Here is a 23,143-nt window from a genome sequence, read left to right as displayed (position 1 = left end):
ATGGGAGTAGCCTAGAGGTTATAGCAGCAGACTGAGAACCAGGGAAGCCAGGGTTCAGATCCACTGATGCTTTTTGTGACCTTGCCCAAGGTCACTTCAGCCTCCATTACCTCAGGTACAAATTTTTCTCAGACATAGATTGTAAGCCCTCTGGGGCAGGGAGGTACCTGTTATATCTGATTTGTAACTCACCTTGCACTTGGATTTGGGAAAGGCAAGTAACTTTAAATCCAAAATCCTGATCAATTTCTTGTATTTTTTTTAATTTTATTTTTTAATATGCAAGAGGGCTTGCTTAAACTGTTTTTTAAGATCCCTAAAATATGCGGAGATAAGGGATTTAATCCTATTAGCCTCCCAAGGGTATGATGCTGTTAGGTTTTACAGCCCAGATCCCTGAACTTCTCCCCTTTGTAGGTGAACTCTTATGATCGCCCATCTCACATCTGCCTTCTCAGCCAGAGGCTTTCTCCGCTGACGTAGTCATAACCATAGGCAAATTTCTGTATCAAAGAAAGAAATGAGGCACCATGAAATGCTCACACGTCTCCTCGGTTATGGGGAGGGCAAGTTTCAAAGCCACGTATCCAGGTAAATGGGCCTAGCTAAAAATTAGCCTCTTTGAGTGCAGCTAAAAGAGTGTGCGGGATTCACAAGATAAGAAGGGGCATCCCTTGGGCAGGAGAAGAAAACGCTCACCTGTTTTTTGTTTTCCCCTCTCGGCCACCTGCTGGTGCTTTTAATGCACGAGCTCTCTGCAGATTTTCCAAAGGAAAGTGTCTGAGTGGTTTCCCTCGGGGGGAAAATTCAGCTAAAGTAAGTGCGCCAGAACTCCTGTGAGAGTTTGCTATTGTGCAGGCTGTTGTGAAAATTGCCTCTTATGACCTTTTTTAAAAATGATTATTCAAGCCAAGGTTGGAAAATACACAGTTTTATTGTGAAAAAGACACCCCCCCCCCCCCCCCCAACGTGCCGATTAATGCAGAGCTGGAAAAGGTCCAGACCTCTAAAAAGAATTTTTTGCTGGTGCTTGTGACTGGCCCTGCCGGGAAGGAGAGGAGCCAGACCCAGGCCCAAGACCGGGCTGTAAAAGCTGCCCAGGGGGAGAGGAGCCTCTGACAGGGCTGTTCAGTGCCACAGGATACTGAAGAGAAGCTAGAAAAGATGGAAGGCGAGGAGAGAGAGGGTGCAAAAAATTCAACCCCCCACCCCCCCCAATACAAAATTATTTTAGAAAAATAGTGTGGAGTGTTAGGTTTTTTGGTTTGCTCCTAAATATTTGGGTGGATGCCCAAGTTTTCTCAATTTTCCACTCCTGCAATATAAGAACATAAGAAATTGCCATGCTGGGTCAGACCAAGGGTCCATCAAGCCCAGCATCCTGTTTCCAACAGAGGCCGAACCTGGCAATTACCCAAACACTAAGAAGATCCCATGCTACTGATGCAATTAATAGCAGTGGCTATTCCCTAAGGGGTGGATTTTCAGAGCCCTGCTCGCGTAAATACGCCCAAAACCGGGCGGATTTACGCGAGCAGGGCCCTGCGCGCCGGGACTTACGCAGAGCCCCAGGACTCGCGTAAGTCCCGGGGTTCTCCGAGGGGGGCGTGTCGGGGGCGGGCCCGGTCGTCGCGGCATTTCGGGGGCGTGTCGGCAGCGTTTTGGGGGCGGGTACGGGGGCGTGGCTACGGCACGGGGCGGTCCGGGGGCGTGGCCGCGCCCTCCGTACCCGCCCCCAGGTCGCGGCCCGGCGCGCAGGAGGCCCGCTCGCGCGTGGGGATTTACGCCTCCCTCTGGGAGGCGTAAATCCCCCGACGAAGGTAAGGGGGGGGTTTAGACAGGGCCGGGCGGGTGGGTTAGGTAGGGGAGGGGAAGGTGAGGGGAGGGCAAAGGAAAGTTCCCTCCGAGGCCGCTCCGATTTCGGAGCGGCCTTGGAGGGAACGGGGGTAGGCTGCGCGGCTCGGCGCGCGCCGGCTATACAAAATCCATAGCCTTGCGCGCGCGCCGATCCAGGATTTTAGCAGATACGCGCGGCTCCGCGCGTATCTACTAAAATCCAGCGTACTTTTGTTTGCGCCTGGAGCGCAAACAAAAGTAGGCTATTCGCGCGCCTTTTAAAATCCGCCCCTCAGTAAACTTGATTAATAGTAGTTAATGGACTTCTCCAAGAACTTATCCAAACCTTTTTTGAACCCAGCTACACTAACTGCACTAACCACATCCTCTGGCAACAAATTCCAGAGCTTTGTTGTGTGTTGAGTGAAAAAGAATTTTCTCCAATTAGTCTTAAATGTGCTACTTGCTAACTGCATGGAATGCCCCCTAGTCTTTCTATTATCTGAAAGAGTAAATAACAGATTCACATCTACCCGTTCTAGACCTCTCATGATCTTAAAGACCTCTATCATATTCCCCCTCAGCCGTCTCTTCTCCAAGCTGAACAGCCCTAACCTCTTCAGCCTTTCCTCGTAGGGGAGCTGCTCCATCTCCTTTATCATTTTGGTTGCCCTTCTCTGTACCTTCTCCATCGCAACTATATCTTTTTTGAGATGCGGCGACCAGAATTGTACACAGTATTCAAGGTGCGGTCTCACCAAGGAGCGATATCGAGGCATTATGACATTTTCCGTTCTATTAACCATTCCCTTCCTAATATTCTGTTTGCTTTTTTGACTGCTGCAGCACACTGAGCCGACGATTTTAAAGTATTATCCACTATGATGCCTAGATCTTTTTCCTGGGTGTTAGCTCCTAATATGGAACCTAACATCGTGTAACAACAGCAAGGGTTATTTTTCCCTATATGCAACACCTTGCACTTGTCCACATTAAATTTCATCTGCCATTTGGATGCCCAATCTTCCAGTCTTGCAAGGTCCTCCTATAATGTATCACAGTCTGCTTGTGATTTAACTACTCTGAATAATTTTGTGTCATCCGCAAATTTGATGACCTCACTCGTCTTATTCCTTTCCAGATCATTTATATATATATATATATATATATATATATATATATATATATATATATATATATATATATATATATAGACCATTTAATCCTACTCTCTGTTTCCTGTCTTTTAACCAGTTTGTAATCCACGAAAGGGCATCGCCTCCTATCCCATGACTTTTTAGTTTTCTTAGAAGCCTCTCATGAGGGACTTTGTCAAACGCCTTCTGAAAATCCATCTACCGGTTCACCTTTATCCACATGTTTATTAACTCCTTCAAAAAAATGAAGCAGATTTGTTAGGCAAGACTTCCCTTAGGTAAATCCATGGTGACTGTGTTCCATTAAATCATGTCTTTCTATATGCTCTACGATTTTGATCTTGAGAATAGTTTCCACTATTTTTCCCAGCACTGAAGTCAGGTTCACTGGTCTATAGTTATCCGGATTGCCCCTGGAGCCTTTTTTAAATATTGTGGTTACATTGGCCACCCTCCAGTCTTCAGGTACAATGGATGATTTTAATAATAGGTTAAAAATTTTAACTAATAGATCAGAAATTTCTTTTTTGAGTTCCTTCAGTACCCTAGGATGCATACCATCCGATCCAGGTGATTTGCTACTCTTTAGTTTGTCAATCTGGCCTACTACATCTTCCAGGTTCATAGTGATTTTGTTCAGTTCGTCTGACTCATCACCCCTGAAAACCATCTCCGGAACTGGTATCTCCCCAACATCCTCATTAGTAAACACGGAGGCAAAGAATTCATTTAGTCTTTCTGCAATGGCCTTATCTTCCCTAAGAGCCCCTTTAACCCCTCTGTCATCTAATGGTCCAACCGATTCCCTCACAGGTTTCTTGCTTTGGATATATTTTAAAAGTTTTTATTATGAGTTTTTGCCTCTATGGCCAACTTCATTTCAAATTCTCTCTTCGCCTGTCTTGACAATGCTTATGTTTTGGATAAAATAGCCTCTCTTACCTCACCTTTTAACCATGATGGTAATCTTTTTGCCTTGCTTCCACCTTTCTTAATGCATAGACCACATATGGAATGTGCCTCTAGGATTGTATTTTTAAACAATGTCCAAGCCTGTTGAACACTTTTAACCTTTGCAGCTGCACCTTTCAGTTTTTTTCTAACTATTTTCCTCATTTTATCAAAGTTTCCCTTTTGAAAATTTAGTGTTAGAGCTGCAGATTTACTTATTGTCCCCCTTCCAGTTATTAGTTTAAATTTGATCATGTTATGATCACTGTTGCCAAGTGGCCCCACCACCGTTTCCTCTCTCACCAAATCCTGCATTCCACTAAGAATTAAATCTAAAAAAGCTCCCTCTCTTGTTGGTTCCTGAACCATTTGCTTCATGAAGCAATCATTTATTACATCCAGGAACTTTATGTCTTTAGCAAGTCCTGATGTTACATTTACCCAGTCAATATTGGGGTAATTGAAATCTCACAAAACGCTGGTGCAGGATAAATGTTAAATCACCATTTAGTGATGTACTTTAATAGATTCCAAAATCACAAAGTGAGAATGTTTATATCGGCAACTCCATAGCTTCAAAATCAAACCATGTAAAAGAGGTCCCCCCAATGGTGATAATGGTGGCTACATAGTAACAAACGTAACAAACATGTACATACCTTTAAACAGATACCCGGAGCGCGCAGGCTCTCACAGGTGTCAGCTATTTAAACATAGAAAACGGCGCGAATGCAGCGACTCACGCGAGAACTGTGAAAGGTAACAGGTGTCAGCGGATCCGTCCCGTTAATGTCCCCATGGCAACCTAGTAAAACAGGTTCCATTCAATCTCCTTGTTCAGACCTTGCGGAGCCACTGTATTTAGTGTAAAAATCCATTTCTGCTCACGGCGCCCGAGGAACATAGAGAAGTCACCACCCCGAGCCGGGCGTGAAACCACCTCAATAACCGTGAAGCTGAAATCAGAAATAGAGTGGCCGCAATCGATCCAGTGGGAGACCAGGGGTTCATCTACTCTATGTAGGCGGATGTTCGAACAATGTTCAATCATGCGGGTTTTTAACATCCGTGTTGTTTTACCTACATAGAGTAGAGGGCAAGGACATTTAACAATATATACCACGCCTTTGGTGAGACAGTCAGAAGTAGAACGGAGTTTAAACAGTTGCCCAGTAGTGGGATGCGTAAACCCGACCATTTGTTCAGTATGTCTGCACATAGTACAATGCCCACATGGGCCATGTCCCCCCAGTCTTTCGGGTAGAGCGTCATATGAGTAGGAATGTACTAGTCTATCCCTTAAGTTCCGACCACGCTTATATGTGAAACGCAGGGAACTATGTAAAAGTTCTGTCAGTGCTAAGGCAGACCAATGTCGTCTCATCATGGACGCAATAGCGCTCCCCATAATCGAGAAAGGAAGTATACAGTTGTTAGACTCATCTGTAGAGCTGGCCCCTGGACTGAATAACCAATCACGGTTGGCGTACAGAGCCCTTTTGTAGGCTCTCTTGATCACCCTGTATGGATAGCCGCGCTCCAAGAAGCGACTAAACATAATATGGGCTTGTGTCAAATATTCAGGGCGGGTAGAGCACAAGCGGCGGAGCCGTAAAAATTGTCCTGTCGGTATGTTGTCCCGCAGGGGTCGTGGATGGCAGCTCTGATATTGTAGAAGTGTATTGCGGTCAGTGTCCTTACGGTAAAGTGTAGTTACAAAACCCTGCGCCTCTGCTGTGATCATGGTATCCAAAAATGCAATAGACCTAGGATGTATACTAAAATTGAACTGAATGTGCGAACTTAAAGAGTTTAACCAGTCCAGAAAGCAAAAGAACTGGACGTCGGTGCCCCTCCAGATGACTAAGACGTCGTCTATGTATCGACGCCACATATAAATAAAAGAAAACCACTCGGAAGGGTAGATGTACTGACATTCAAACTGGTCCATGAACAGACAGGCCAAACTGGGGGCCATGGTGGCCCCCATGGCTGTCCCTTTTATCTGTTGATAAAATAAATTCTGAAACTGAAAAAAATTATTGGTCAGGGCCAGTTCAGATAACCTAGCTAGAAATTGAGTGGAAATACGATGGGGGCGTGGCCGTTTTTCCAGGGTATTAAAGATCACCTGAAGGGCCTCGTGCTGTGGGATATTGGAATATAGGGACACCACGTCTAATGTGACCAGGAAGAAAGGTGCATCAGGAGGGACCAGCTCAGACAAGATGGTAATCAAATGCATTGAGTCCCGTATATACGATTGAATTTGTGACACAAATGGTTTAAGAAAGAGGTCAACGAACTGTGATAATGGTTCTAATAACGAACCAATACCTGCAACGATGGGACGGCCAGGGGGATGATCTAAAGTCTTGTGAATTTTGGGTAGCGTGTAAAATTGAGGCATTATAGGATGTGCCGTAGTCAGAAATTTAACTTCTTTTGGAGTAATCATGTGTCTGTCAGCTGCCTCCTGAACCACTTGTCCAATCATATCCTTCAGCAGTTCCGTGGGGTCATTGGGTAAAAGTCTATAAAATTCTGGATCATTGAGTTGTCGTAGTGCTTCATGATCATACTCCCAATCATACTCCCGATCAAGCTACTGCTGGACCCTTGGATACATCTGCTTCTGGACAGTTTGTATCTTCACATTACTCATCAATTGCCGCTTCTTTTTTAGACTCAGGCCACAATCAACGGAACACTCGCAGCACGCGTACGAGGGGCGCCACGGTCACGCAGCGTGCACAGAGACATACGCGCGCAACGCAACCGCAAGTGGATCCGTGGCAATAAATCCTGTGCACACGAACCTGGAAACTGTCTTTAATTTATCATCCCGCGCTCTTTCTGAGAATGAACGTAAGCTTTTATACAGGGGGTTATCGTTTGTTCCCACGATTAAAGGTGATGTCTTTGATGTGTTCACACACCTCCATCGTTTTTTTAGAACGCTTCGATTGAAACTGTTCTTTAGAGACTCCCTTCCTGTTGCTGACATGTCTGTGGTCCGTCCCAGGTCGCGGTGGATCCCTCCCGGCCCTATTGACGTTTCCTTAGGGGCATTTGAACGGTTAGTGAGTAAGGGTGTATTAGAAATCTTTTCCCATAGGAAATTCGTGCGGTATAACCTGTCCAAAGCGGAGTCACAAGCGCTGTCCAGTCTAGCGAGGGATTCATCTATAACTATAAAACCGGCTGACAAGGGGGGCGGGATTGTTGTCCAGGACCGCACTGAGTATGATCATGAAGCACTACGACAACTCAATGATCCAGAATTTTATAGACTTTTACCCAATGACCCCACGGAACTGCTGAAGGATATGATTGGACAAGTGGTTCAGGAGGCAGCTGACAGACACATGATTACTCCAAAAGAAGTTAAATTTCTGACTACGGCACATCCTATAATGCCTCAATTTTACACGCTACCCAAAATTCACAAGACTTTAGATCATCCCCCTGGCCGTCCCATCGTTGCAGGTATTGGTTCGTTATTAGAACCATTATCACAGTTCGTTGACCTCTTTCTTAAACCATTTGGGTCACAAATTCAATCGTATATACGGGACTCAATGCATTTGATTACCATCTTGTCTGAGCTGGTCCCTCCTGATGCACCTTTCTTCCTGGTCACATTAGACGTGGTGTCCCTATATTCCAATATCCCACAGCACGAGGCCCTTCAGGTGATCTTTAATACCCTGGAAAAACTGCCACGCCCCCATCGTATTTCCACTCAATTTCTAGCTAGGTTATCTGAACTGGCCCTGACCAATAATTTTTTTCAGTTTCAGAATTTATTTTATCAACAGATAAAAGGGACAGCCATGGGGGCCACCATGGCCCCCAGTTTGGCCTGTCTGTTCATGGACCAGTTTGAATGTCAGTACATCTACCCTTCCGAGTGGTTTTCTTTTATTTATATGTGGCGTCGATACATAGACGACGTCTTAGTCATCTGGAGGGGCACCGACGTCCAGTTCTTTTGCTTTCTGGACTGGTTAAACTCTTTAAGTTCGCACATTCAGTTCAATTTTAGTATGCATCCTAGGTCTATTGCATTTTTGGATACCATGATCACAGCAGAGGCGCAGGGTTTTGTAACTACACTTTACCGTAAGGACACTGACCGCAATACACTTCTACAATATCAGAGCTGCCATCCACGACCCCTGCGGGACAACATACCGACGGGACAATTTTTACGGCTCCGCCGCTTGTGCTCTACCCGCCCTGAATATTTGACACAAGCCCATATTATGTTTAGTTGCTTCTTGGAGCGCGGCTATCCATACAGGGTGATCAAGAGAGCCTACAAAAGGGCTCTGTACGCCAACCGTGATTGGTTATTCAGTCCAGGGGCCAGCTCTACAGATGAGTCTAACAACTGTATACTTCCTTTCTCGATTATGGGGAGCGCTATTGCGTCCATGATGAGACGACATTGGTCTGCCTTAGCACTGACAGAACTTTTATATAGTTCCCTGCGTTTCACATATAAGCGTGGTCGGAACTTAAGGGATAGACTAGTACATTCCTACTCATATGACGCTCTACCCGAAAGACCAGGGGGACATGGCCCATGTGGGCATTGTACTATGTGCAGACATACTGAACAAATGGTCGGGTTTACGCATCCCACTACTGGGCAACTGTTTAAACTCCGTTCTACTTCTGACTGTCTCACCAAAGGCGTGGTATATATTGTTAAATGTCCTTGCCCTCTACTCTATGTAGGTAAAACAACACGGATGTTAAAAACCCGCATGATTGAACATTGTTCGAACATCCGCCTACATAGAGTAGATGAACCCCTGGTCTCCCATTGGATCGATTGCGGCCACTCTATTTCTGATTTCAGCTTCACGGTTATTGAGGTGGTTTCACGCCCGGCTCGGGGTGGTGACTTCTCTATGTTCCTCGGGCGCCGTGAGCAGAAGTGGATTTTTACACTAAATACAGTGGCTCCGCAAGGTCTGAACAAGGAGATTGAATGGAACCTGTTTTACTAGGTTGCCATGGGGACATTAACGGGACGGATCCGCTGACACCTGTTACCTTTCACAGTTCTCGCGTGAGTCGCTGCATTCGCGCCGTTTTCTATGTTTAAATAGCTGACACCTGTGAGAGCCTGCGCGCTCCGGGTATCTGTTTAAAGGTATGTACATGTTTGTTACGTTTGTTACTATGTAGCCACCATTATCACCATTGGGGGACCTCTTTTACATGGTTTGATTTTGAAGCTATGGAGTTGCCGATATAAACATTCTCACTTTGTGATTTTGGAATCTATTAAAGTACATCACTAAATGGTGATTTAACATTTATCCTGCACCAGCGTTTTGTGTGACTTACCTATGTGTATGGTTGCTGCTTCTTCTTTTGCATCTGGTAATTGAAATCTCCCATTATTATTGCACTGCCAAATTGGTTTGCTTCCCTGATTTCTCTTAGCATTTCATCATCTGTCTGACCATTTTGTCCAGGTGGATGGTAGTATACTCCTATCACTATACTCCTACCCAACACACATGGGATTTCTACCCATTTGGATTCTACTGAGCATTTAGTCTCTTGTATGATCTTTATCCTGTTGGACTCTATACCCTCCCGGACATAAAGTGCCACACCCCCACCAAGTTGATCCTCCCTATCATTACAATATAATTTGTACCCTGATATAGCACTGTCCCATTGGTTATTCTCCTTCCACCAAGTCTCTGTGATGCCAATTATGTCAATCTCATCATTTGCTGCTGTACACGCTAACTCTCCCATCTTACTTCTTAGACTTCTGGCATTGGCATACAGACATTTCAAAGTGTGTTTTTTGTTTGTTTTAACAACCTGCTTTTCAGTTGTTTGGGATAATTCGGAAATAATTAGCTTTGGTGATTTTTTTATATATAGGCATATGGACTATGTTTGCTTTTAATGGAACCTCTCTGTTGAGATGCCCTAACTCTCCTGTTTCATTAGTATCCTTCAAGGATACATTTCTCCGAACCATGCACTGCTGAGTGACTGTCGGCTTTCCCCCTTGTTCTAGTTTAAAAGCTGCTCTATCTCCTTTTTGAAAGTTATTGCTTTCCCTAATGCTTGACTTTTTTTCTACCCGTTTTTCTAAGTTTCCCAGGACAAAATTAGAACATAAAATATGACATTTATAAGAAGAGGGCATTCCCAATGCTTCTGCCAGGCTTCCTTTTCTCCCACTGCAGCCAGAGTGGAAGGCGAGGGCCACCATGAACCCCGTTCTGCCACTGGGAGAGAGGGAATTCAGCAGTAGTCGATTTCATTATGAGGTAAACAGCCGTTTATGCCAGTGATTTAAACTTTAGAGGGGGGTGGGGTGGGCAGACATTTTGCTCCAAGGGCCGCATTGTGTTACAGAGCGGTTTCCAGGGGCCTAGGGAGGAGCATCCCTCTCAGAGGCAAGGATAACCAAAGCTAGGACCAATGCTCACACATGCATTGTACACAGGCATCCCTCCTGATTTACTATTCGACACTGCCTCCTTTCTGGCTTCAGATTGGGTAAATCAAGGTGCAGGCAGGCCACCTGCTTGCACTGAGTCTTGCAGATAGCTCATGCACTCTCTCACAGACATACACCCATGCTCTCTCTCAGAAACACAAATGATGTCCCCAAGGGCAGCATCAAGCAGCACAAGTTCTAGATGGTGATGAGGTGCTGCATCTGGCCATATCCATGGAAAGAAAGGGAGGTGCTAGTCGTGCTAATGATAGCCAATACTGTGTTGCTGACTGCTTGCCAGTGTGGGCTGGCACTCCCTGCTAATCTCATGCATGGCCACTAAGGAGGAGGCGGCATCAGCAGTGACCGCATGGCTCCTTTCTGGCTGAGCAGAGAGGCCAAGACCACATTTAATGGTATGCGCTGGGAGAGAGTAACTCTCGCACACAACCTGATCTAGTGGGGACAGGGACACTGTGCAGCTGGTCTCATTGGGGAGGTCACCTTCAGTCCAATGCGCTGCCTGGGTCTCAATGATATTGCTCGCAGGCTGGGCCGGATGTGGCCCCCCCGGGCCGTACTTTGCCCACCTCTGCTTTTAGAGCTGCTTCTGCCAGTTGGGTCTTGATGGAGTGCAGTATCTGATGGCATGGAGGCGGGCTGAGCTTGATAACTGGGAGGTGATGTAATTTGTGTTTGAGGAGGGAGTTTTCAGGATCGTTCCCAGCCCATACTTGTGGGCCTCGTATTACAGTGACTAACTCTTTCCACAGAAGATTGGGAAAGCCTGCGAGTCATGTAGATACACGGAACAAGTTCATTAGGATTGCTCTTATTTTGCTTGAATCTTTTAGTCTTACTTGTAGAGCACTTTTTATTTAATTGCAGAAAAGAGAAGTTTGTTTTCAGATTCAGTGAAGGTTTCCGCATCTGGTTCAGAAGTTGAAAGCAAGAGTAATGGCCGTCCTGACATGTCCTTGGGAAAAGCCTAAGATTAATCTCCATTAGGCAGCGAGAGCCCTTTCAGGGAAGACTCTGGTTGACAGTGGAATGCAGATTAAACTCCTTTTGCAGATCCTCCCATCCCCAATGTTTTTTCTCCGGAGACTTGAATGAGAGGAAGGCTGAGTTGAAATCTTATATTCATTATACAGAAAAAGCATTGTTTGTGATGTAATTTCTATTTAAAGAACTGAGGAAATAAATAGTTAAGTTTTTCTGGGAAAAAAAAAAGAAAGAAACCCTGCCTGTTAACCAATTAGGATATAAAGAATTCTGCTTTGTTGTGCAAGTTTTCACTTTCTCTGCAGCCCTGACGTGTCTGGTTACAGACCATCCTGTGCTTGCTTTTACATGGGGCTCTTGCTGTGTTGGGCTTCCAGCTCAGTCAGGACTGGACTCCTGTTTGGACTACGACACCAGGAGCCTCCATTCACAACTAACTGGCAATTTCCCCCTCCCTCATTCTCTCTCTCTCTCTCTCTCTCCCCCATCTCACTTTAGTCTACGTTTTGCAGGAAGAATTCTCAGAGCCCAGGAAACCTGGCAATCGCGGGCCCTAGGTTCAGCTATTAGGTGCTGCTGTTGTACAGTGGCTGAGGTTCTCCCCCCCCCCCCCCCCCCCCCCACGTTAGGAGTAATAGGTACCCTAGGCGAACCTTCAGTCGTGAGTCTTGCTCCCCACCCCCACCCCTGACTTCCAGTACAGCGCTCTCTTCATCGATACGTTGGATCTTGCACAGCATCTCTTCTTCCCCCCTCCCCTCCATTCTTTGCCAAGCATATCAGCTTTGCGCTCGTTCTCTCTCTCTCTCTCTCATCTGCTCTGCACCTTCTCTACCCCATTACCCTCGTAGTACACTTTTGCCCCCTAGCACACACTCTCCCCACCCAGCTCCGCGCGTGTCATTCTCTCTCTTCTTTTCTCCTCCTCCCCTCCCTTAATCACCCAGCATTTATTTTTCTACTTTTAGTCCCCTCTTCATGTGGGAACTCCAGCGGCCGACTGCATTCTTTGGTTGCCGGCAGTATTGGGCTCTGCCAGTGAGCCCTACTTTCAGGTGGCTTCGGTTTCCTCGGCTGCTGGCAGGGATGGGCTCTGCCAGTGGCTGGTGGGATTGTGCCAAACCCCCCCCCCCCCCCCCCCCCCCCCCAAAATGTTGACGCTGTAGGCGACTGCCTAGCTTTCCTAGTGGATGTTCCTGACCCTCAGGGTTTGTGAGCGCTGCCTCTGCAGCATCCTCGGCCCAGGAAGTGGAATAGCTGACTTGAGACTTTAGTTTTTGGGTACTTGCCAGGTTCTTATGGCCTGGATTGGCCACTGTTGGAAACAGGATGCTGGGCTTGATGGCCCCTTGGTCTGACCCAGTACGGCATTTTCTTATGTTCTTATGAGAATGTAGCAGATGTTTTGCATGACAGTGCACAGCACTGCCACTGGGCCAGCCCCATTGTGTACAGTGTTTGCGTTTTTGATGGAAGGAAATAGTTTTTTATTTAATCTGGAGAGTCTTATCTTTCAGAAAGTATATTTGATTTGTTCCTCAAGTACTGTGTTTTTACATTTATTATTTATTAAAATGTTATCGTGCCCTAAATCAGGATGCTTTACAATAATTGGATACAAGTACAGTGAAAAGAGACCTGATTTTATTGTGGGTCCTTACAGAGTTGTTGTGTGTGTTTTTTGTTTTTTGTTTTTTTTTTTTGGGGGGGGGGAGGAGAACATTTTTCATGTTTGTGTCTGCTGTTGCTCCTTCCTTCCCTAAGGGCAGTCTCTCTTGCCCTCTTTCATCCCGATGGTTCTCTAAGCCTTCCTCCCTCTGCTAAGCAGGCAGGAGGGAAACTTGCTTATCTAGCTTCAGGCTCTCCACTGGTGGGTCTTACAAAACTAAGTGCTTTGCCTAAGGTCATGAGTGTCTCTGATTAGAAACAGGATTTGAACCCGGGTCTCCTGGTTTCCAGCCCATTATTCACAGCTAGATCACCCACCCTGTCCCATATATTTTAGTAAAACATTGCTGTAAACGTTATAAGCATTTTGTTCCTTGTATATTTAAGTTTAAGGTAAAAGCTTGTAGGTTGCAAAGCACTGGACTCCAAATTGACAAATGAGTTGTCTGGTGCATGTGTATTTAAAGAGCACCATGACATGGGCATGTTCTGCTTTGTATTCTCTAGTTTTATTTGCCTTTTTTTTTTGTTGTTGTTGTGAACTTGATTGCTTTTGCTCTTTCATGTTTCTTTAGCCTCTAGTCATCTTGGATAGGGTCTTAGTGTCACTGACACAGGCCCAGGTTTTGACCCCTGCTGAATGCAGTTGATAAAATTTGATGGCCATGTTCCTGTGCCTTATATGCATTCATTTCTAGAACGGACTCATGTCGAGATTCCTTTGTTTATTTGTAAGCTATAAATTCTGTATACGTATGGACCAGGGGTCAGGAACTTTTTTGGCTGAGAGAGCCATGAACGCCACATATTTTAAAATGTAATTCCTTGAGAGCCATACAATATGTTTAAAACTAAATACAAATAAATTTGTGCATTTTATGTAAGATCACACTTTTAAAGTACAATAAGTCTCTGAAAATATTACACAGGTCTTAAGACACCAATACATCTCCTATTAGAAAAACGGACCAAGTCCTACACAGAAACTACACGCCAGCAGAAAACCTCACCTGAATCACGTGCTGACCCTCACCTAACATAGAATAAAGAGACCAAAACGCATAACTAGAAGCATGCAGAAAAAACTGAATTGGAAACTGCAACAAGCCAGAGTCTCTGTATGCAGTGTAACAAAGGAAAAAAGAAACATCACCCATCCTTATAAAACAAATCAAGAAATATAAAATCATTAGCAGTAAAACTGTACTAACAAAAAGAACATATTTCGAAACAGCTGATGAGTGGAATATCCAATAATTAAAAACTCATATAAAAAAATTTCCAGATACCAAGAAAATATTTCAAAATAGCAGACACAAAGACCCAGTAATGAAAAATAATAAGGATACAAAAATGTTTTTGCTCTGCATACCTGGGAACGTTTGATATCCAGGTGTCCTGAGATTGTTCTGAATTAGCAGGAGGAGGGGTGGTTTGCTTGGAACTTTCTCCTCTCTCAGTCACATACCAGCGCTCTCTCTCACACTGGCTCTCAATGACACACCTATACACACATGGTCTCAGTACTCACATATACACATGTTTTTTCTCTCTCACTTATATAGGCTCTTAATTGCACATTTACACACATGCTGTCTATCTTTTCACGCTTACACACACACAGGCTTTCAATCACACACATACATGCTGTCTTTTTCTCTCACACACAGACTCTCATTCACATGCTTACAAACTTGTCCTCTCTTACTCTTTTACACACAGGCTCTCAATCACATACTCACATGCTCCATCACCTAAACCAGCTCTCAATCACACACAGACATACATGCTCTCTCTTACTTATACACACAGGCTCTTAATCATACATACACATGATCTCTCTCACACACAAAGGATCTCAATCATACACACATACTCTTTCACACAAACAGGTTTTCAATCACAAACTTACACATACAGGTTCCCAATCGTAAACTTACATTCATGCTCTCTCTCTCTCTCACAGGCAGGCTCTCAATCACAGACATACTCTCTTTCACATATACAGGCTCTCAATCATTCACATACATGCAATCTCTCACTCACACACACAGGATCTCAAACACACATGCTTGCTCGCTCATTCACACTCTCTCTCCCCCACCCCGGGAACTCGCGGCAGCAGCAGCCTCCTCCCAACGCTAACCTCCTTCATTTTCAGCCCTCGTGGAGGAGTCCCATCGGCCGCGGTTGAAGCTCTTCTTTATTTTCCTCCGAGCCGCGCTGCACAGTCTTCTTTTCATCGGACAAACGCTGACCACACTAGTGTGGCCTCTTCTTCCCGCTCACGCACCCGATGGTTACCACTTCCGCTTCTGGGCCGCGGGGGAGGGCGGGAAGAAGAGAGCTCGCCGGTGCTGCCGACTCCAGCTATTCTGCTGCGTTCTGCCCGGGCTGACAGCATTTTAAGCCTGGGCGGAGGAGGACCGGGGAGCAGCTGGGTCAGCGGGGGACTGGAAAGTGTGGCGACACACTGATTTAGTAGATTTGTCTGCGAGCCAGATGCAGCCATCAAAAGAGCCATATCTGGCTCGCGAGCCATGGGTTCCCGACCCCTGGTATGGACAGTCGACAATGACTGTAGATGCTGGCATGATTGCTAACCCCTAGGGCATTACCATGTATTTTGCTGGAACGAAGACTGGAGAGCGCTGGTCTCTCCCCCTCCCCCTGCCACCTGTGTTGCAAACTGGATAGAAATGGCAGTTTAGTCTTTGTCCAGTTAACAACTTAAATGTTTTCGAAGGCTTTTTAATGCAGAAAAGTAGTAATTAAAAAAAGACTGTTTCTGTCGGAACCTGCACAATCATGTGTGGTGTTTTTGTTTTATGTTTGAAAAATGAAAACAGTGATGAGTAAAATGTCAACAAACCTTTTGCAGTAAATTAGTTAAATCTTCCATGTTTATAAATAATTCTAGATTCCACTTAAAACAAAATGAAAAGAAATCCCTGCCCCCCCCTTGCTTGTTGGAGATAGCAGAGCCCGTGGTGGTTGTGCAAATGTTTACTTTAGCTCACCCGGGGGTGGGAAGGAAGGTGCGTGACTCCAGACTTTCAGACACGCTCACTCACACTCTCTCACACTCACACTCTCTCACACTCTGTACCAGACAGACCCAAGGACTAAGCGGCCGATGCAGTGCACTGTTTAACCTATGGTTGGATGCGGGTTTTGGACATGTGTCCATAACCCCTTAATCTATAAGCTCATAACGTGTGTCCAACCCCCCCCCCCCCCCCCCCCCCCCGTGAAGCTAATAATGCTCATCACGTGCAAATGCATGCTGATGAGGCTATTAGCTATTCTCCCCTGATTGAAAAAACAAAATGTGCGCCCAATGCGCACATCTTTACCTTCCAGAAATGAATACCTGCCCCAGAGCAGGCATTAATTTCTGAGCAGCCCAAAAAAGTGTCCAGAAAAGCAGAAAATACTGCTTTTCTGTGCTTCCTCTGACTTAATATCGTGATGATATTAAGTCCAAGGAACCAAAAGGATCAGAATTTTTTTTTTTTTTGTTTAAACAGTGTGCTGGTGGTCAGGTTAGGAAAAGGGATGCTCGTACAACTGAGCGTGTGTTTTCCTAACCCGCTGACAGCCACTTCTCCTGGGCGCCTCCTTTTTAGGGCGACCCGATTATTTAAATATTCGATCACACGCCCAGGAGAGGCGTCTGGGCACGTGTTAGGAAAGCAGGCGCTCAGCACAGATTGAAAAAAGAGTGTGCATTGCTGAAGTGGCAATATCTGATTGCCCTTTGGCAGGAAACGGATAGGGGGATGTGCTCGTGGATTATGTTCTAATTAAGTGCAGAAATGTTTGTTTTCCCATCACTTGCAGAATGCTTTTGGTGTTATGCCATAAGGTGTAACAAAAACATTTTGTTTCTGAAGCTTAGAATGTACTTAGGGCATATCGGTGTGAGTAGCGAGCCCATGTCTTTTCTGCCCTTTGGACATGCATTGATAGATTTGCCTCTCTCGAGCAGTGTGACTTTATGTGCACGCTGCTTTGTGCATTAAAGCAGAACGCAATGCACACTCCTTTCTGCCAAGTGTTGCTCTGTAATCCACCGACCTGTACAAGTACAGACAAGCAGTATGGAGATATGCCCTTTCAGTAGCTTTGCTCTGAGCAGTGGTGGTAGCAACCACTCCTTGTTCTTTCAGTATTTATAATGGGCTTTGTCTGAGCTTGGAAGCTAAGCATGATCAGGCCTGGCTAGCACCTGGATGGGGGACCGTTTGGGAGGATGGGGGAGCTGTGGACTGTAGAAAGCAATGGCAATCCTTGCAGTATTGTCAAGAAAAGGTCAAAGGCAGTACAGATTTGCTATGATCCTAACTCTTAAAATGAGCAGAAAGGGATCAAAAAGCCAAGAACTGGATAGTGTAAGTGAAAGAACTGGCTGGAGACATCCCTTTCTGCTGTATCAGGCTGAGGGATTCCGGGGCGCGTGGTTTCTGCATGACCCGATGGTGAGCCCACAGCTGAGGACCTGGTGACGTCAGGAGGCGGACCCGGAGCCGGAACCAGGAAGCCCTACAATATCGGGCTGCGTGCGGCGCGCAGCAGACGCCGGCCAAGCCGCTCGCGCGGTGACAGGCTTAGCCTGGTTTTGCCTAGATTTTGTCTGGAGTTCGCCTGGGACATGCAGGCTTGACAGACTGATTCCTAAGGTACTGTTTGTTCCATCTCTAGCCTGATCTTCTCTACGGGTCATCTTTGCGGGATAGGTAATTGGTAAGCATAGTTTAGAGTTGAAGCAACGTGGTTTCTAATTGTATAGGTGGCTAAAACTGTATAATTATGCCTCCCGAAAGGGAAGATGAGGGTATTCCCCTCTCTCCCATTGCCTTCACCTATACATCAAGAAATCAGTCGCTTCATGATCTCACCTGAATTAAATAAGGCAGGTACCGAGGAGGCCTGATGTGCTAGTCAGTCAGGGAGGACTGACTGGGCCGGCAGAGGAGGCCTCCCTAAGTCCAAATGCTGGACTTCCACCTGCGCTGAGACTTGATGAGGAGTATATTGGAGAAGCTTCTGTAGATATCATCCCTTCTAGCCCTGCAGCGGGAATGTTTGAAACCCGCAATAAAGGAATGGAAGCACAGGTAGCTGTGGGAATCGAAAGTTTTACTCCAGCAGGAGGAGGCCTGGAGTCAATATTCTCCCTTAAAGGGCGGAAAGCCAACTGACCAGCGAGATACCCCCCAGTTCCTCTCACCCGCCCTGCGGTGGTGACTTTAGACACTTTATGGGAGATGATGGATAATATTAAAGGCTTGGAGGCTAAAGTGGATATACTAAGGTCAGGGAACCAACAGGAATATTATCAAACTCAAAAACAAATTAAAGATTCCACAAAAAGAATTCAAGTGCTTGAGGTTAATGAAAAAAAGTCTCAGGAATTTCATCTAGCAGTGGTTAAGGATAGGGAAAGTATAATAAGACGACTTGAAACTCTTGAAAACAACACCTAGCGTTTAAATTTAAGATTTTTAAACTTCCCCAGGTTAATTGGAGAAGTACCATTAATTACCTTGAAAAAGTTTCTTATTGAAAACCTTGGCTTTGTAAGTGAAGAGTCTCCTGTGGTAATAAATTGCCATTTCCTACCAAAACCTAGAAATATATTACCTGCTGGATCAAATCAGATGTTTCAGGGTGATTTGACAAACTTTCTTGAGGATTCAGCAGCACAGGTGATTGATAGGGGTACTCTGTTGGCAAGTTTTTCCTCCATAAATGATATCGCTATGGTAATGAAAAAGTATTTCAGGAAGTACCCCGTCAACTGCCTAGGAAAAGTAGTCAGTGTTTCCCAACCTAGCAGCATCCACGCAAGTAAGGCGAAAATCCTTTTTTGGCTTTTTGTCAAGAGGTTATTGCACTGGGTTTTTCGTTTACTTTAAGATTTCCTTGTAAGTGTTTAATTAAAAAGCAAGATGAATTTTTTATTTTCTTTATGCCCGAGCATTTAAAAAGTTTCCTTGAACAACGGAAATTAACAACTTCATCCCCAATGTCTAATATTTAAATAAAGTATGCAGGATCTATGCATTTAGGGGCGGATTTTAAGAGCCCTGCTCGCGTAAATCTGCCTGGATTTACGCGAGCAGGGCCCTGCGCGCCGGTGCGCCTATTTTACATAGGCCTACCGGCGCGCGCAGAGCCCCAGGACTCGCGTAAGTCCCGGGGTTCTCCGAGGGAGGCGTGTTGGGGGCGGTCCCGGTCGTCGCGGCGTTTTCGGGGCGTGTCGGCAGCGTTATGGGGGCGGGTACGGGGGTGTGGCTACGGCCCGGGGCGGTCCGGGGGCGTGGCCGCGCCCTCCGTACCCGCCCCCAGGTCGCGGCCCGGCGCGCAAGAGGCCCGCTGGCGTGCGGGGATTTACGCCTCCCAGAGGGAGGCGTAAATCCCCCAACAAAGGTAAGGTGGGGGCTTAGACAGGGCCGGGTGGGTGGGGTTAGGTAGGGGTAGGGAGGGAAAGGTGAGGGGAGGGCAAAAGGGAACGGGGGTAGGCTGCGCGGCTTGGCGCGCGCCGGCTATACAAAATCGATAGCCTTGCGCGCGCCGATCCAGGTTTATAGCAGATACGCGCGGCTCCGCGCGTATCTACTAAAATCCAGCATACTTTTGTTTGCGCCTGGAGCGCAAACAAAAGTAGGCCTATTCGCGGAGTATGAAAATCCGCCCCTTAATCTGTTTTATTTAAAAAAATGTGTTGTAGTAATCTCCCCTGGTTTCTACCTCCCGCATATTCCTCTCATTGCTGTCTTGATATGGTTATGGTTTTGGGTAAACTATTACTATATTACAAGGAATATTAGAAATTATCTGTTTAAATGTAATTGTGGTATACCAAACCATGTATTTTCTTTCTTTGTAAATCATATTATGTGTGATTTATTAGAACATTTATAAATAAAGAATTAAAAAAAAAAAAAAGCCAAGAACTGATCTAGATAATGAAAGCATTGCTAGCACAAAGGCAGGTATGGTACATTAGCTTTAAATTGCTTAGTGGTCTCTTGGCTGGTACGATTGCTAGATATTTCTCCTTCTTGCCTTTGTCTCGGACTAGAAAGCTCTTTTTTTGAACTGGAGTTTTTCCTCTGATTAAGTATAAACATGCAGATCTAATGGTGACTAAGAGTTCGCCCTAGGCTGCTGGAAGAGGCCCTGCCGCTGGCTGCAGGAAGTGCTCTTGTAGATAACTCTACTTCACATTGTACTTGGTGGTTTGAAAACTAAAAAGAGCAGGAAGTTTGTATTTTTTTTCCAGCAGTTTAAATGTTAGCATTATTCTATGTGAGAGAGGATGCAACTCAGTCTTAAAGGAGTCTAATCGTTCTCAGAGGCCTTGCTGGATCAGAACAATACCGTTTAAAAATAGTGCAAGATGAGGTAATTGATGCTGTGAACTTTGTGTGGGAATTACGGTTTTCCTTTCGACTTTTTTTTTTCTAAATTATTAGAGTATTTCGTGGCATCAGCTTATGCAAGAACTGAGCACTCTGAGTAGTGAAGTTCTGGATAACGAAGCTGTCACTGTAAATGAGTTGCAATCTTTTTTCTTAATGCTGGTAGCACATGAATGTTTAATATTCATCTGTGCTAGGTTCTCTGTTTTGTTAAAGTCTTGATGGGCTGATTTTCATACTATGCAAATGAAGGGCTGTGTCTAATGCCCCACAGTGAAGTGGAGGAGTATCCTAGAGGTGAGAGCAGTGGACTAAGAATCAGGGAGACCAGTGTTCAGATCCTTGTGACCCTGGGCAAGTCACTTCACCCTCCTTTGCTTAGGTGCAAAGTCCTCTGGGGACAGGGGTGGCTCAGGGGATTAACAAAATTGACCATTTGTTTGATACAGGAGACCGAGCCAGTCCCTGGGCTCCATTAAAAGAATCGTTTTAGAACTGGAGCTATCCCACACTGGCTTACAATACAGAGGGTCTCGAGCCGATTCCTGGGTCAAGTCTTCTGCATCCGTGGTTGACTGAGCCTGGGGCTGGGGATGTTGCAGGGGCAGCACTCACAGCCCTTAGCATGAGCTGTGCTCATCAGTAAGAGCAACATCTGCTGGTTGGAGACGTGGTTCTGGCTCCCAGCTGCGATGATCCCATTAAGGACAGCAGGAGAGGAAAATTGAAGGCTCATGGCACCAGGATCCTAGCACTGGTTCCAGCCGAGTTGGAAGAAAAAGGAGAGGACAGCACTGCTGCGCCAAGAAAAAGAAGCGGACTTGCCTTTTAGCTGAGTGTTTGAACATTGGGGTATTGAAATGCAACAGGAAATTGGAGCAAATGTGCTTTGAGCATTTTAAAGTAAAAGAAACTGCAACCAAAGGACTGAGCTCCAAAATCTATGCGATGTTGATTAGGGAAACTGCAAGGCCTGGCATGGGAGGCGGACCTGAAATGTAAAATCCCTAATGAGATGCGGGAAAGGAAACTTGATTAGTGCAAACCCACCAGAAAATGCCTTTAAACAAATGTATGAGTGGTGCCTGAGACCTTCTGTGCTAATAACATGGTAACATAGCGCATGGCAGAAAAGGATGACTCGGCCAGTGCTGTCTTCCCTGGTTCTCACATATAAACTCCCACCAGCTTCCCTCGCCCATGCCCTTTAACTATAGACCTTGGACCCTGTTCCTGCCGCATATGCCAGCTCCACTGCCTCCTCTGTAAGGCTGTTTCGCACCTTGTCTTCCTCGGCGGTTCTTACAAGTCCCTCACTTAATCCATCACTCAGTCCCCCTCCTCCCATATGTCATCAAAAGTGCTGACCTAATAATGCAAACTCACAGAGGCTGCTGTTCGAAACATCTGGCTGTCCTGTGCTCATTGATGTTAGGGTTATAACCATGGCTGCTCTGTTCAGATTACTCTGGTCCATAAAAAAGGGGCATCCGCAACTTATATGTTGACCTTTTTTGTTTGTTTGTTTTATTTATTTATTTATTTATTTATTTATTTATTTATTTATTATTTCCTCACATCCAGGTGAATTAACAAAAGCAACCACACTACTTTTATTCTTAGTTTGACAGTAAGTGCCAAGTTGCCACCCACAGCGGCCTCCACCTTCCACTCCAGCTGCAGTGGGGAAAAAGGAAGCAAATTCAAAAGGGATCCAGGTCGGTGACATGACAGAAAGTTCACCACTGGCGTCTGATAACATTTTTAAATCCAGAGAACGACAATATGGGGACAGGAGGGTCGTTCTTCTGGTTTTCAAGAACCTCAAATGGTTAATGTACTGCGCAGAGCTGGAGGAAGTAGGATACTTAATCACTGGGCACACTGCACAAAATCCTTGGGGATGCCTTTTTGGTTCAGTAGTTAGCATAGGAGATGTAAAGATTTTGGAAATAGGAAACTTACCTACTTGCTAATGTAATCCTTCCCATCACGTAATATTCTGTACGTTGTATGGAGATTCTTACAATCTCTCGTTAATTTGTTTCTCATGCATTAATTAGTATTTCTTGTCCTCCTTGTTTTTGTAGATTCCTACATTCTGATGTTTTAAGTTGGGTTGTACGCATTTTTGAAGAGCCATGTTTTTAGCTCACATTTAACACTCTCTCTATCTGGTATCGTACGTAACATCTCAGGTAGGGAATTCCAAAGTTTTGGGCCCGCTATGGAAAATGCACAATGTGTCAGGTTTGTGCTTCATATTGAGGGAACAGTCGGTAGTCCTTTTATTTTGGGATGTTAATGTTCGCTGTGGTATGTGTGGTTGTAATGTCCCACCTATCATACCAGAGTTACTAGAATGAATGATTTTGAATGTTAACATTAATACTTTAAAATAGATTCGGGATTGTACTGGCAGCCAGTGAGGTGAGATCAGCGAGGGTGTAATGTGATTTGAATTTCCTGAATGCTGAGGCATGTTGTAGTATTTGTAATGGTTTTAAGAGGCATGCAGGAAGACCGAGAAATAATGAGTTTCATAGTCCAGGTTTGTGAAAATTAGAGTTTGCAACACAGCTGGGGGTTGCGTAACTAATTATCGGAAT

General features: G+C 45.3%; 1 protein-coding gene across 3 annotated transcripts in view; it reads left to right on the top strand.

Annotated features, from left to right (window-relative positions):
* Nucleotides 1-23,143, top strand: part of LOC115074999 (tropomodulin-3-like) — a 140,350-nt gene that overhangs the window by 25,934 nt on the left and 91,273 nt on the right. The window contains exon 1 of one of the 3 annotated variants that reach the window (XM_029575066.1): nt 22,165-22,252. The exons of 1 other annotated variant lie outside the window; for it this stretch is intronic. The gene's annotated coding sequence lies outside the window, so the exon portion shown is untranslated. Of the gene's footprint in view, nt 1-22,164; nt 22,253-22,636; nt 22,733-23,143 lie in introns of those variants that run through there. One more of the 3 variants, XM_029575065.1, reaches the window with a different exon arrangement.

This window comes from Rhinatrema bivittatum, chromosome 13 (assembly GCF_901001135.1).
Source record: "Rhinatrema bivittatum chromosome 13, aRhiBiv1.1, whole genome shotgun sequence".
In the NCBI taxonomy this organism is placed as follows: Eukaryota; Metazoa; Chordata; class Amphibia; order Gymnophiona; family Rhinatrematidae; genus Rhinatrema; species Rhinatrema bivittatum.
This window is presented reverse-complemented; position numbering and strand designations above follow the sequence as displayed.